Source organism: Ipomoea triloba, chromosome 6 (assembly GCF_003576645.1).
Source record: "Ipomoea triloba cultivar NCNSP0323 chromosome 6, ASM357664v1".
In the NCBI taxonomy this organism is placed as follows: Eukaryota; Viridiplantae; Streptophyta; class Magnoliopsida; order Solanales; family Convolvulaceae; genus Ipomoea; species Ipomoea triloba.
The window spans coordinates 4,023,242-4,037,917 of record NC_044921.1 but is presented as its reverse complement, the minus strand read 5'-3'; the positions used below and the strand labels follow the sequence as shown (position 1 = coordinate 4,037,917).

At 33.7% G+C, this 14,676-nt stretch overlaps 1 long non-coding RNA gene and 1 pseudogene across 2 annotated transcripts; one reads left to right on the top strand and one right to left on the bottom strand.

The window, feature by feature from the left end:
• The first annotated feature begins 1,287 nt into the window (after window positions 1–1,287).
• On the top strand, window positions 1,288–3,760 carry LOC116021957 (annotated as a pseudogene).
• Window positions 3,761–5,032: 1,272 nt separating this feature from the next.
• LOC116021958 lies at window positions 5,033–6,289 on the bottom strand. 2 transcript variants are annotated; one of them, XR_004099102.1, is made up of 2 exons: window positions 5,698–6,289; window positions 5,033–5,604 (listed from the first exon to the last, which is right to left on the bottom strand). It is a non-coding gene; the product is annotated as an uncharacterized LOC116021958 (long non-coding RNA). The 2 variants fall into 2 exon arrangements; XR_004099103.1 differs by having other exon boundaries at window positions 5,033–5,595.
• Window positions 6,290–14,676: the final 8,387 nt, after the last annotated feature.

Here is a 14,676-nt window from a genome sequence, read left to right as displayed (position 1 = left end):
TAGTGAAATCTATTTTAAGCAAAGGTATTTTCGTCTCTTCAATTTTTTATATTATTTTCTTAATAAGTTAATTCTAGCGGATGTCCCCTGTATTTGGTGGCAATTCTAAATTTAATTCTAGACAATTGATTTTGTCATTTAACAGTTCAGAATATCATATTTTTGACACTTTTGGTCATTTTAATGACTTTGGGTGAAACTATATTTTAGACAAGGGCATTTTTGTCTCTTCATTTTTTATTTTTTTTTCAATTTTTTAAGCCTGATTTTTTCTTGATTTTCATCTCTTCAGTCAATGATTACATCATCTCCTTCACCCAACTCTTGTCTTTATGTCCTTCAACCCGACCCCAAATCGTCATTCGTCAATGGTGCTACTAAGTACGTGAGAACATCTGAATATGGGAGAATTATTTTGTAACACAGTTGAAAAGCTCGGGATGTCGACATCCGATCGGCTTCAATATGACTGATGTGTATTCTAGTCAATGATTATGTGAATCATCTACTATAGTTGTAGAGCTAAAAAAAAAAAAGCCTCTTCTTTTTCATCGAAAATATCATTTGCTAAAATAGAGTTTTACTGAAAAAAGTCATTGGAAGAACTAAAAGTGTCCAAAATATGATAGTTTAGGTGTTAAATGACAAAAACGATTGTCTAGGACTAAATTTGAAAATGCCACCAATAACAAAGGATCTCCACTAGAATATAATTAACTTATTGAAAAAATAATTAAAAAATTGAATAGATGAAAATACTTTTACCTTAAAAGGTCATTATAATTAATAAAAGTGTCTAAAATATGATAGTTTGGGGTGTTAAATGACAAAAATAATATTCTGAGACTAAATTTAAAATTACCACCAAAGACGAAGGACATCAGCTAATTAAAATTAACTCTTATTTTTTAAATTATTTTTTTACAGCTGCAACAAACCCCAATATACAAGAACATTTAAAATTAATTTTCACGTATAATTAAACCCCACTGTAAAAGAAAATTAAAAATTAATTTTCACTTTCTATGTTTTCTCTAAAGACAATTATGGAATTTTATTTTATTTTAAGGATCAAACAAAGACGGTACTGTTATCATTCCATAATCTTGATTAATATTTAGTTTTAATTTTTAGACGATATTCATGGCAATTTTAAGCAAAGTAAGTGATACAAATCATATTATGATACTCAACTTTCCCAAAAAACAAAAAAAAAAAAAAAAATCAGCTATAAAACCTCATTGTTTGCATATCATCTACACAACCATCATTCCTATAGTCCAACATTAACAAGATTTTTTTTTTTTCTCAAAATCATGGCGTATCATTTCTCACCATTGCCATTATCAGTTCCTATTATGCTTCTACTTGTTATGTTCACTTCCATTCCACTCTCACATTCTATACCGTTCGTCATCCTCCACGGTAATGCAATTTTTTATTTTATTTTATTTTATTTTTTAAAAAAAATTTGTTCATTTATATTTTAGAAAAATTGCAAATATTTATACATAATGGCTTTCCATATTCCATTATGGTGGATATAATAGGCCTTGGAATGCAATGCAATGATGAAGGAAGCATATTTTATCAGTCTTCGCTTAGCATGTTGACTGGGGTTAAAGGAACATGCCTGTAAGTTACCCATTTCCTTGATAATGCAAACATCTCAAATCTAAAAGTTACTATTATTATTATTATTCTAAATATCTAAAATCTAAATAAATCTAAAATTTTAATATAGAGTACTAATATTGAGAATCTATTTTTTGTGCATAGCACATAGAAAATACTAGTAAAATTAATAAGATTTGTTCATCTAAATATTATGTTGTGGGCTTAATGATATTTGAAGGGAAATTGGAAATGGAGCATATGATTCCTGGATCATGCCAATGGAACAGCAAGTAAGAGCAAAACATCAGTATTCATATTGTTTTTATCCTAGGATTCTTAAGGTTTTTTTTTTTTCTCTGCTGATTATGATGTGTTTTCACTTGCTGTCCTGCAGGTTCATATTGCTTGTGAGAAGGTGATGTATGTTTGGGCTTTCTTTCTTCCCATTGTCTTTTTGGTTTATCAGATTCTCTGTAAGCTTAATTGATCTGTTTAAATTCACAGCTTAGAAGTATGCCAGAACTTCAACAAGGTTACAACCTTGTTGGACTCTCCCAGGTAAAATCACAAAGGATTTATACTGTGTAACAGCTATTGTTCATCTGGTTTATTCATATATATGGCTCTGATGATTTTTATGTCTCCCCATTATTATGTTTTTTACAGGGAAATGTTATAGCCCGCGGCGTGATTGAGTTATGTGACAATGCACCACCTGTAAGAATTATATTCCTACTAGTTGCAGATCAAAATATGTTATGAGGAATTTAATGTTATTTCATATGACTATATAGATATCTTATTCACTAAGGTTTTGTACCATAGTTAAAACATATTTCATGTATGCAAGTGCAACGTTATTGAGTATTTTTGTTGGATATATAACAAAACAGGTTAGGAATTTCATCTCAATAGGAGGCCCTAATGCCGGCGTCTCTTCAGTACCTGATTGCATTGTAAGGATTTTAGTCGAGACAGAACACATTCTTTGATTTATTAGCGGGGTGTGAAACAGAATAGAATTACATTGTTCAATTACTCTGCAGACTGGTCCCTGGTGCGCTGCTGTTGGTTTGTATGATGGAATGGGAGTCTACTCTGACTATGTTCAAGTAAATTCTTTCCTATCATTTCTTGTGTTCTCTGCTAGAATTGGGTTCATTTTTGTTGTTTATATCTTCATTTTCTTGAATTGCAGGCTCGCTTGGGTCCCAGTGGTTATACCAGGCTTCCAAATGTAAGCCAAAAAATAGACAAAAACCTTGTGTTTTTTTTTTTTTTTGAGGACGAGGAAAACCTGTAGCCACTATTTGAGGATGTAGGTACAAGATTGAGTAAATCCTGTCAAGGAGGTAAACCAGCCAAGGCTAAAACTAAGGGGGTTGGGGACTTGGGGTTCGAACTCGTGAAGTTTGTATCCTTAGCCATTGCTGGGTCGGGATTACCCCAACCTTGTGCTTTCTTGAATTGCATGCATTCTTGCTCACAGTGTTTTATGGTTTTACCTTCTGCCAGGATATCCCTGGATACTTGAGAGGCTGCAGATTTCTGCCAACGATAAACAACGAAATCCCCAGCGCGAACAATGCTATCCACAAGCAGAGATTCACCAGCCTGCAAAATCTTGTTCTCATCATGGTTTGTCAAGAAACTAGCTTAGCCGTGATTTCTGCAACTTTTAGATGACTTATGTTGATGATGTGTTTCACTCCTATACAAATTCTGCCATGAAAACATGCAGTTTGAAAGCGATGGCGTTGTCAACCCGCCTTTAAGCTCCTGGTTCGGATTCTATTAAGATGGAGATTCCTCAAGAATCCTGCCTCCACAACAGGTAAACTAGCAAGCAAGCACTTCTTTAATTTCCAGTTTCCAAAATTACAGACTAATCTGAATATATGTATTCTTAGCTTGACACAATTTCGGATTGGCATTTTCGTTTTGCAGACTAGACTGTACAAGGAGGATTTATTCGGGTTGCGAACATTGGATGAAGCTGGAAAGGTTAAGTTCATCAAGGTGCCTGGAGTTCACCTAGTAATAACCATTCCTCAATTGCAGCAGTATGTGGTCCCATACTTGGTTGATTCTGCAGCAGGATTTTTCCTCAACTAGACATCCAAATCCTTTTGAGTGCACAGAAGACTAGGACAATTAACTTAGGGTCCGTTTGGAAAGCATTAAAATGACTTTAGGAAAATGTTTTCCGGAAAATGATTCATTTTCCGGAAAACAGTTTCATTTCTGGTGTTTGGATGTATTAAGGAAAACTGTCTTTGTGTGTTTGTTTTGTTTTTTGGAAAATGAGCGGAAAATCAAAACTTTAACATACTAATCAATAATTTCCATTAGCATTCAAAACAAAAACAATCTCGCAAAAATTACATCACAAACATTGACAATTGATTTCACACTGGGTAGTTTTATGAACAATATCAACACTGGGCAATTGATTTCACAGATTTATCCAAGAAGCTTCTGGAAGCCGCCGAACTGGACGAATTGGTTCCAGTTCGTTCGCCGACGAACTGGTTCCAGTTCGTTCGACGGCAAACCAGTTCCAGTTCGTTCGCCGGCGAACGAACTGGTTTTGAACTGGTTTCCGATGCCGATGGTTTCCGATGTAGAAATTAGGCGAGAAGAAATTCTTAGGTCTGTTAGATTTGAGGGGAAAAAATCAAAAAGAGTGGGTTGATCTGTATTTGTTGATGGAGAACAAGATGAAGATGAAGATGAAGATTTGGTTTGTTGATGGAGCTTGTCGTTGGTGGAGACCTGTTGTAGAAGGAAGGGGGCGTTGAACAAGAATGTAAAATGACTTACCCCAAAAAAAAGGGTAAGTAATTTTACAGGAAAATGGGTGGATTTTACATTGACCATGGGGTCATTTTACGTTGACTTCCATTTTACATTACTTACCAAACACTAGAAACCCAGAAAATGATTTCCGGAAATCATTTTCCGGGTTTCCAAACACACGGACACTATATATGGTTTAGGTAGTTTATTGGTATTATTGTGTATGATCTATAATCAATAACATCATTGAAGAACATAATATTCCTTCTTGATGATATCCTTTCAAAACCCTTGGATGCTTTTTAATCTAGAATATGTAAGACTAATGATAATATATTTTCTTCCCAAAAGGTTGAATCTCCTGATGGAAGTGGTTACATGCACTGTGGAGATGGGAGGAAGAAACCATTGTTTGTATTTACTTTTCAACATTATAGATAGTGGAGAGAGTTGGTTCATTGAGCTACAATCAACAAGGGATTGATGAAGTTAGAGACAAATGCCGGGCTGGTTTTTTTATTTGCTTGGCCCTGTGCTTGTAAATAAATGGGGCCCTATCAAAGTATAAATAAACTGTGTACCGAAGAAAAATTACATAAAGAGAAAAATGCAAAAAAGCTTAAACAAATTCAAACTTTATTTATTATGAACAAAATTCTAAACATAATGTAAACTACAAATCTTTTATTTAAAAAGAGTCATTCTTCTAGCATTCTTTGATGCAAATTCATCGATCAACTCTTCATAATCTATTTTATCCAAAATAGCATTTTCAATAGAAATCATAGCTAATCTATTAAGTCGTTCTTGTGACATTATATTGTAGAGCATAAGGAGGACTTCAACAATTTCAACTTGGAAAAACTTATTTCTGCAAATGAAACAGTAAAGTATAAGCTAGAAAACATATTCAAGCAAGAAAAATGACTTTACTAACTACTACAAGACTTAAGTAGAAGTATAAGCTAGAAAACAAAACAATATATATCAGAAGAGTCGTGCCTAAATCTCAAGTTCAGTGCCCTGTCAACAAGTTCAGCACAAAATGACATCCATTTTTTGCAGCCTCTTCTATTTGCTTTTGAACCATCCCTACTTTAGTTTTCCCCCTTTTGAGGGTACAGAGTAAGCTTTGAACCATACTTCTAAGATGCTAGTGCAACATCCAAAGCTAGAAACCTATAATAGCTAACCACAGCCAGCATATGTAAGTAGTGTAAATAAAATGATGCTAAGCAAGAAGAGTCATAATTATATATAGGGAAAGAAATGTAAACACACCTGGGTGGGTGAATGACGAAATTGATGAACTGTTGAATCATCTCACCGGAATTTCAACAAACGGACACGTGGGATCAATCCTCTCCCATCCCCAACCCCAACCCCAGACCACAACAAATAGACTATAAGAGTAAGAAGTAAGGCATACCTATCTACACCACCGCTGCCTCCTCGCTGGTCGATCGCTGCCTCGCCGCCACCAATCGAAATCCTCGCCGGTTGGTCGACGTTTCCTCGCTCATTGGCCGCGACTCTTCCTTAGCTCCTCTGAGTCCTCTCTGCGCTGTGGGCTGTGGCCGTCGGCTTCTTCGCACTCTCGCAGGCTCGCAGATCTGACTCTCTCCGTCGCCGTCGCTAAACGCACGCCAGTCGCTCCCGGCCTTCCGCGATAACGCGAGTCCTCGTCTCTCCGCTGTGGCCGTCGGCTTCCTGGCCTTCCTCGCAGCTCTAACTCTCTGTGTCGCCGTCGCTTCACACACGCCGCTCCCAGCCTTCCGCGACAGCGCGACTCCTCGTCTCTCCGCCTCGCCTCAAAGAAACAAAAGCGATACAGACACTGCGGCGGGACTAAAGACGAAGCGTGAAATCCGTGAATATTAGCCAGTGAAATTTTTTTTTATATTTTTTGTATAATACAGTCTTAATTTATAGCCAAAATAACTACAGATACATATACTACCTAATGGGCCCAAGGCTGGACTAGGGGGCCCTAAATTTGATGTAGCCCAGCTTGCACAGTCTAAAATCTGGCCCTGGACACATGGGCCAAGTACTTCATTGATGAATGGTTTAATACATTGCATTAGTATGTGAAGTAGTAATGTGAGATGTATTGCTTTTATTGCTTTTGGTACAAAGTTTGGGAGAAGATTATTGCTTTTATTAATTGATATTGATAATTTTTTATTGAACTTGTATTATTATTAGTATCAATTGTGAGATTTATTCCTTTTATTAATTTTGATATTATTTGATATTATAAATATAAATTGTACAGGTTTTGGATGTGATTGTGATAGCTATATATATATTTGATAGCTAAATATTTTTTTTTAAAAACACTGCCCTACAACGTCGGCTACGGTATTTTTTTTATTTTTTAAAATCATCTACAATGTCGGCTAGTATAATTAGCTGACGTTATAGGGTATTTTATTTTTTTTTAATTACCTACAACGTCGGCTAGTCGGCTAGTCTAATTAGCCGACGTTGTAGGTAATTAAAAAAATTGAAAAAAAAAAACCCTACAACGTCGGTTAGAATTTAACCGACATCGTATGTTGACCTTACAACGTCGGCCAAATCAACGTCGGATTTTATCCGACGTTAAAGGGTCCATTTAGCTGACGTTAAAAGCCATTTGTGTAGTAGTGACTAGAATTATATGTCTTATTGATTTGAGTTGTGGTCAGGAAAAACCTACCACTTGGAGAAATACCTTTCATTTGAGGGAGGCCACTACATGCCATTTGAGCACAAGGTGCTTGGCATACATATATATATATATGTGTGTGTGATATACATATATATATGTGTGTGTGTATGTGTGTGTGATATACATATATATATATATATATATGTGTGTGTGTGTGTGTGTGTGTGTGTGTGTGTGTGTGTGTACACATCCATATATATACATATATATATATATATATATATACACACATACATATATATATATATATATGTATGTATGTATGTGTACACTGTATATATATATATATGTATGTATGTATGTGTACACACACACATACACATATATATATACACATACATATATATACATATATATATATACACATACATATATGTATATATACATATCTATACATATAACATATACATATACATATATATATATATATATATATATACACCACTGCTACAGTAAAATCAATCCTCTACAATATTATCCACCAACGCAATCAACAATATACACCAACACAATTATATTGCACAATCCACAATTTAAGCCAAACTACAACACAATTTATAAATTCACACTACAATCTACCCTAAAACACAATAATCCACAATATATAATCCAAACTAATACATATAATCAACAATATAATCCAACCATTAATATCTAAGTACTCTATCACGATAAGCACACTTATACACATTCATTATAAAACTACTTAGCCCACATTTCACAAATTTCATTAATTTCTTCTATGGAATATGTCATAGTGTCTTGAAACACCTATAAATGAATTATTAATTATATTAGTAATAAATTATAATTCAAATATTACTAAATACTTAGTTAATATCAGTTTATATGTACTTCATCCAAAGAAGTGAATGTGGAATATTTTGTACATAATTCATTCAACTGATTTAAAATGACATTCAAATTATATGCCTACAATTAACATATCACGTGCATGTAGTTAACATATTATGTCCTTGTAAATAATTAACTACAGATACATATATAATATGTTAATTACAGTCACATACTATGTTAATTAGAGACACATAACTTTTGGACTAGAGTCCACAATGTAGGGTGGACCATGGTTGTGGACTTTGGTCCATGGTATAACAATTGTGTTGATTTTGATTTTGAGTAAAATTCTTTTAGACTTGAAGCCTATTCACATTTTTGTACATATTGATTTTAGATTAATAAAATTGATGTTTTTTGTTTTTTTTTTTTTTTAAAACCCCAAATTATTTATAACGCTTTGTAAAAACCATGAAGTCATGATGGCCATTAATTATGGGTGAAAAGTAAATAGTTAGGCCTTCGGTGGATTATATAAAAACATTTTGATGGCTGAGTTGGTCTAAGGCGCCAGATTAAGGTTCTGGTCCGAAAGGGCGTGGGTTCAAATCCCACTCTCAACACTTTATTTTTAAGCCCAATAAAAAGGCCTTTCCTGTAGTATATATTAATATAGTATTCAGTCCGTTTAATTATTTGAATTTATGTATAGACTCGCCTTTGCTGTAGTATATATTAAGTATTTTTAAGCCCAATAAAAAGGCATTTCCTGTAGTATATATTAATATAGTATTCAGTCCGTTTAATTATTTGAATTTATGTATAGACTAGCTATCACACGCGTTTTACGCGATTAGACCAATGCTCAAGGTGTATTTTTAAATTAGTGATCCTTAATTGGTTGAAGTATTCATATCTACTATACTAATAAGAGCCAAAGAGAGTTAGGCCTAAAATGGGTAGAAAAAATGGCGGTAATCAAATGGATGGTTCAGATGAATTATTTAATCAAATAGATGGCTAAGATAATTCAGATTAATATTATTCATAGAGATTACCTAATTTAACCTTACTTTTATGATTTTCCGTTAAGTTTTCCGTTAAATATTCTCTTCTCTGTTAATATTCCGTTAACTTTTAACTAACCCATTAATTTCTATAAGAAAGGTCTTAGATTCGAACCTCATCTCAATCAAATTTGACATAATTAAGTTTTTCACTTTATTTTACTCTTATTAAATTAAATAAATTAGTAGCTACAACAAAAAATGATACATATGTATTTCTTTAATTTATAATTATGTGTCTACAATACTTTTATTTGAAAAAATTATTCATTATCAAAAAATTAAATTAAATAAGAGAAATAATTTCATTAGTTATATTGTCTTTATTTTCTCTCATGCAAAGATTCTTTAAATTCAAATTTATCAATTGATATTCATTACATTGTCCATTATCTTATTTTTACAATATCTTGTAATTAAATATCAAAGTTATAGTACAAAATAATGTTATATATTTATTTACCAAATATTTTATTAATACTATGAAAAAAATTTAAATAATTTGAAGCTAATTATATTAACTACTTGGGGATTGGTTGACAAAGAGAGTACTCAAATAGTCTAACAAATTGAAACGGAATCACTCTATTTTACTCTTATTGAATTAAATAAATTAGTAGTTACACCAAAAAATGATACATATGTATTTCTTTAATACCATGAAAAAAATAAAAAAAGAATAGTTTGAAACCAATCATATTAACTACTTGGGAGATTGTTGACAATGAAAGTACTCAAATAACCCATTACCCAGCAAATTGAAGCGAGAAATTATCTTTTAATATCTTTGGAATACATAATATTTTAAGTTTTCAAATTTTTATTAATTTATTTAATCTTTTTTCTTAAACTAGGAATTTTTTTATCCACAATAACCCATTCAACAATAATGGTTGAACCAAATGAACCCCAAGCAGAGCACCTAAAGGAAAGTCCATAGCTCCTATATCGTAATCTCATTGCATGATGTTGTCATCTATGCTACCAACAATAACCGAATTGCAAATAACACACAACAAACAAAAAGGAAGAGAACAAATAGTAAAGATGAATTGAAGACAATGACAATGTTACTCAAAAGAGAATTAAGAACACTTTAAAGAAATTCAAATTAAAAGTAGTACAGAGTATTTATTTAGACTATCATTTTTAGACCAAATATTTAGACTATCGGTTTTACAACGTTGCAAACATTTATTTTAGGAATAATTATAATGAATTTTCTATATTATCTTAGATTCATATATATACTTTGAGTTAGATATTTAAATAAAAAAATTCGACATTCAATTACCCATGTATAAACTTCTCATATATAATCTTGCATTGATATACTTTCAAATATTTATTTAGATATAAACATTGGGCATTAACCCATTCGCGTTATGCGCGTATAAAACTAGTCATATTATAATAAGAGAGAAAATTAAAGAAATAGTCTCGGTGTTTATACTTTAATATAAAAGATAAAGAAATTGTAAATAGCTAGATTATAACTAAAGTAAGTAAAAACAAATAATGATTTTCAAAAAAATAAAAACAAATAAACCACTAACGACTATCTATAATGATCAACCACTACAAGAAAATAGTTGGATAAAGAGTACCAATTTGAGCAAAGAGTAGTATATATTAATATAGTATTCAGTTCGTTTAATTATTTACTCTCAACACTTTATTTTTAAGCCCAATAAAAAGGCCTTTCCTGTAGTATATATTAATATAGTATTCAGTCCGATTAATTATTTGAATTTATGTATAGACTAGTTATCACACGCGTTTTGCACGATTAGACCAATGCCCAATGTGTATATTTAAATTAGTGTTCCTTAATTAATTGGTTAAAATATTCATATTATAATAAGAGAGAGAAAAATAAAGAAATAGTCTCGGTGTTTATACTTTAATATAAAAGATAAAGAAATTGTAAATAGCTAAATTATAACTAAAGTAAGTAAAAACAAATAATGATTTTCAAAAAACTAAAAACAAATAAACCACTAACGACTATCTATAATGATCAACCACGGGAAGAAAATAGTTGGATAAAGAGTATTAATTTGAGCAAATTAAATTAATTTTTCTTAGTGCGTGTTTGTTGAGACTCGAAATTGTCTTCATCTTCTCCATCTTTAGTGAGGTTGAATTTCCTTTTTACTGGTTGTGTCTTTATTGCATCTTGTTTACTGGTGGTAGTGAATGAGAATGATTCGTGCAATGATGTTATATTATATGATACCATGTTTTTGCCTTGTTGTGTATAGGATTGAAACCTCAATTGTATTATATATTACCGGGTAGTTTCTAACTTCAATTCCTTGAGTGATTAGGGAACCCTCTTTGTCAACGAATTCTTCCCAAATGGTTAGTATAATTGGCTTCAAATTGCATTTTATTTTGTAGATATTGTTAGGGTACTACGTAAATAAAGATAGAATGTTTGTTTGTATATATTATATCATTTATGTATTTTATTACAATTACATGTTAGGGAAAAATGTGCATCTTGTAGTGAGTATAAGCTATTAATTGTCGTTGTAGATACTAATTAATTTTATTTAACAATAGTAATAGAGTATTGATAGGGAATATACCCCGGGTGTATGGCCCTAAGTACTTTATACGTACGTAAGTATACGAGTACGGGTATGAGCCTATATAAAGGCCCGAACCCTTCAAGTTAGGGGACTTTTGGGCTTTTTTTCCCCCTCTCACTCTCTCTCTCTAAAAGACCCAATAAGCTATTCTCTCCTGACTCTCTCTACACTATGGAAGAACAATGAATAAATGGCTTCTTTGGGCTCAATTCTTACATCTATTTGACATTACTACGTAGATTGCTATACACTTGAATGTATGAAGGATTTAATACATATCAAATGGCGCCGTCTGTGGGGATATGCAACGAGAAAGCTGTGTCCCTCGATCGTCAGAAGGAAGAGTTTAGTCTGCGAAATAGGAGTTGAAGAGATCAGCTTCTGATTCCTTCCTCTAGCGACAAATTTTCTTCTGAGATTTGTTGAGTCTATGATTTTAGTTTTGGTCCTGTGCACATATATTGAGTTGAAGAGAGCAAGGAGACAGAAAAAAACCTAGGAAGCAGAGTAGTCCTCAACAGCATGCAGAAGGCCAGAAACTTTTCTGACCTCCAATGACCCTTCCTCATTGTCTCCATCATTGTCCACCAACAATCTACCTCCAAGATGATAGTATCAAGCAAACTGTTCAGCACCCTAGATCACCTCCTCGCCACTTGACATTGCGGTTTTGCGTAGGGTTGGAGTGTCAAAAGATATTTATGTTAAAACGGAAGGTCAATGACTTCCCGAGTGTCGGTCTCGAAGGAGGGACATGGAGGTGTGTCAAACATTCGGGAGTTTACTAGATAGATTCATGCATACGATTTGAGTGTGGTGAAGGGTGGAATTACTAGTGAGAGTGAAGTTCATTGGTTGGTTTGAGTGCAAGAGAGTAGTAAAGTAAAAGTGATTTTGGGAATATGTAAAAGGGGTAGGGATTGGATAGTGTTCATGAATATTGCATAGTGAGAGTCTAAGGTCAAGGATTAGGATTGCTAGGATATGGTCTATTCAAGAGTGTGTTGTCTTAGTCCTTTTCCACCTTGTGTACTAAGGCTTCTTTGACTTAGGAGTGCCTACAAGCATCCAAAGTTCTAAGAGACATTTTATCAAACACTTTAGCTACACACCATCCTACTATTCTTAAGAAGTCCATAGGAACTTTGATTGTGTAAAGCTTCAAATCCTAACTCTAATCAAAGACATGAAAGAGTCAAGAGCTCAATCTCTCATCTAGATTGGCCAAATCCAAACAAGATCCAAACAAAACAACAATCAAAAGACAAGAATAGATAATCCATCAACACAAACTCATAGATCCAAGATATAGAAATAAGATCATCACAAGAGCAACATTCAATCACACAATCCAAATCCCTAGACTAAATTAGCTACTCATGATATGAAATGAAAGTAAGAGCTAATTCAATCCAAGAACAAGACAACTAAAAATATAGAAATGTAATAGAGATCACCTAGAGAGAAGAAGATCTTCAATCCAAGCTTGTTGTCTTCTACAATGGAGATTGATCTAATCTAAAAACTAAGAAAAATAGAGAAAGCTCTCCAAAGAAAAACTAAGAAAGGTGAAGAATAAAAATCTGGAAAATCCTCCTCTGAAAATTCTTCAAGGGGGTATAAATAGTCTTCGAAATGACAACCCTAGCTGAATTTCGCGCATCACGCCTCCACGCCTCTCACACGCGTGTGAGCGTGCGTGGGAAGCTTCTGGAAAGTTTCCACGCTTACTCACACGCGTGTGGCCTTCCAGATTAGTCCTCCGGGGCTTCGCTTTTGCCTGGTTTGCTCTTTTAGCTCATCTTTTGGTCCTATATGCTCCCGGGGCTCCTGTTTTGCTTCTTTTAAGCTAAAAATAGCTTTTGTGCACCAGTTAGTAATTTTCAAGCATTTATGCATATAATTTGCCAGATAAGGATGCTATAGATGCGATAAATCACCCTAAAATATGCCTGAAATAAGGGTATCTCGGAGTCTTATCAAATTTTCCACACTTTGTTTCTTGCTTGTCCTCAAGCAAGACTTTTTACTTTCTAAGCATATAAGTCTCCGAGATACTCTCTCATGCAAAATAAAGCTTTTAGCAAGTCAAAATAATGGGTGTCTAAGACTGTTGAAACGGGGGAAATCATTTGTGTTATCTACAAAGGATTTTGGTCAAATGCCAGCAACTCAAGAAATATTTTCGGGAAATAAAAACCTTTCGTAGATAAGAATAAATAAAACAAAGGATCACACTCCTCGCACCATACGCAAGCATGCATTTCCAAAGTTTTGGTTCACATTTTATTTAAATAAGGCCTCTAGCCGATCTCACTAGTGAGAACGATGTGCACTAGCTAATCAACTTTCCATACTTATACGCCAAAGCCCAACGTAAATGTAAATGAGGGTAGGGGCATGGACCACTCACCGCTTTTGGCTTAGCGCGGTCCCTCTTTCTTCTCACTTCCTAGGATAACGTCATCGAGACACCCGACTTCACATGGAGATCCATGCTTTTTCGAAGGTCAGTGCAATGGGTACTCGAATCCTAGCAAAGCGGCTCACCTCAGCTCAATTTTCTCAATTCTTGGGATCTTTTTATGTGAACAACCGACTCCAGATAAAGCTTTTTGCTTACCGAAGACTATGGTTTGGACACAACCCAACGAATTGGCTTCCCTCAATTTTAAACTCTTTGGTGATTGGCCTTTCGCCTTTTCGACTCCTCCTCGTGTCAACCCCTCATGCCTTTTTCTATTTAATGTTCAAGGGTTTTGTTTTCTCATTAAGCTCACAATAAGGCTCTCCTTTTGCCCCATGCCCTACCAAGGTTAGTTCAATTCCGGGCCTTGCTAGTTTTATCTTTCTCAAATTAAAAAGTGCACACTCTCACTTCGAGAGATCCTTGACTAAGGTCTTACGTATATAAGAGGTGAACATCATGCAAGCAGTCAAGAATATAAACTTATTTGGCTCTAAACTCTCTCATGGGTGCGAAAAGTAACTTCCTCAAAGATATTTCGAGAGTAAAAATTTTTAGGCATCTAGTCAAAATTCTCCCTAGATAACACAAATAATAACTCTCTTTTCAAAACTG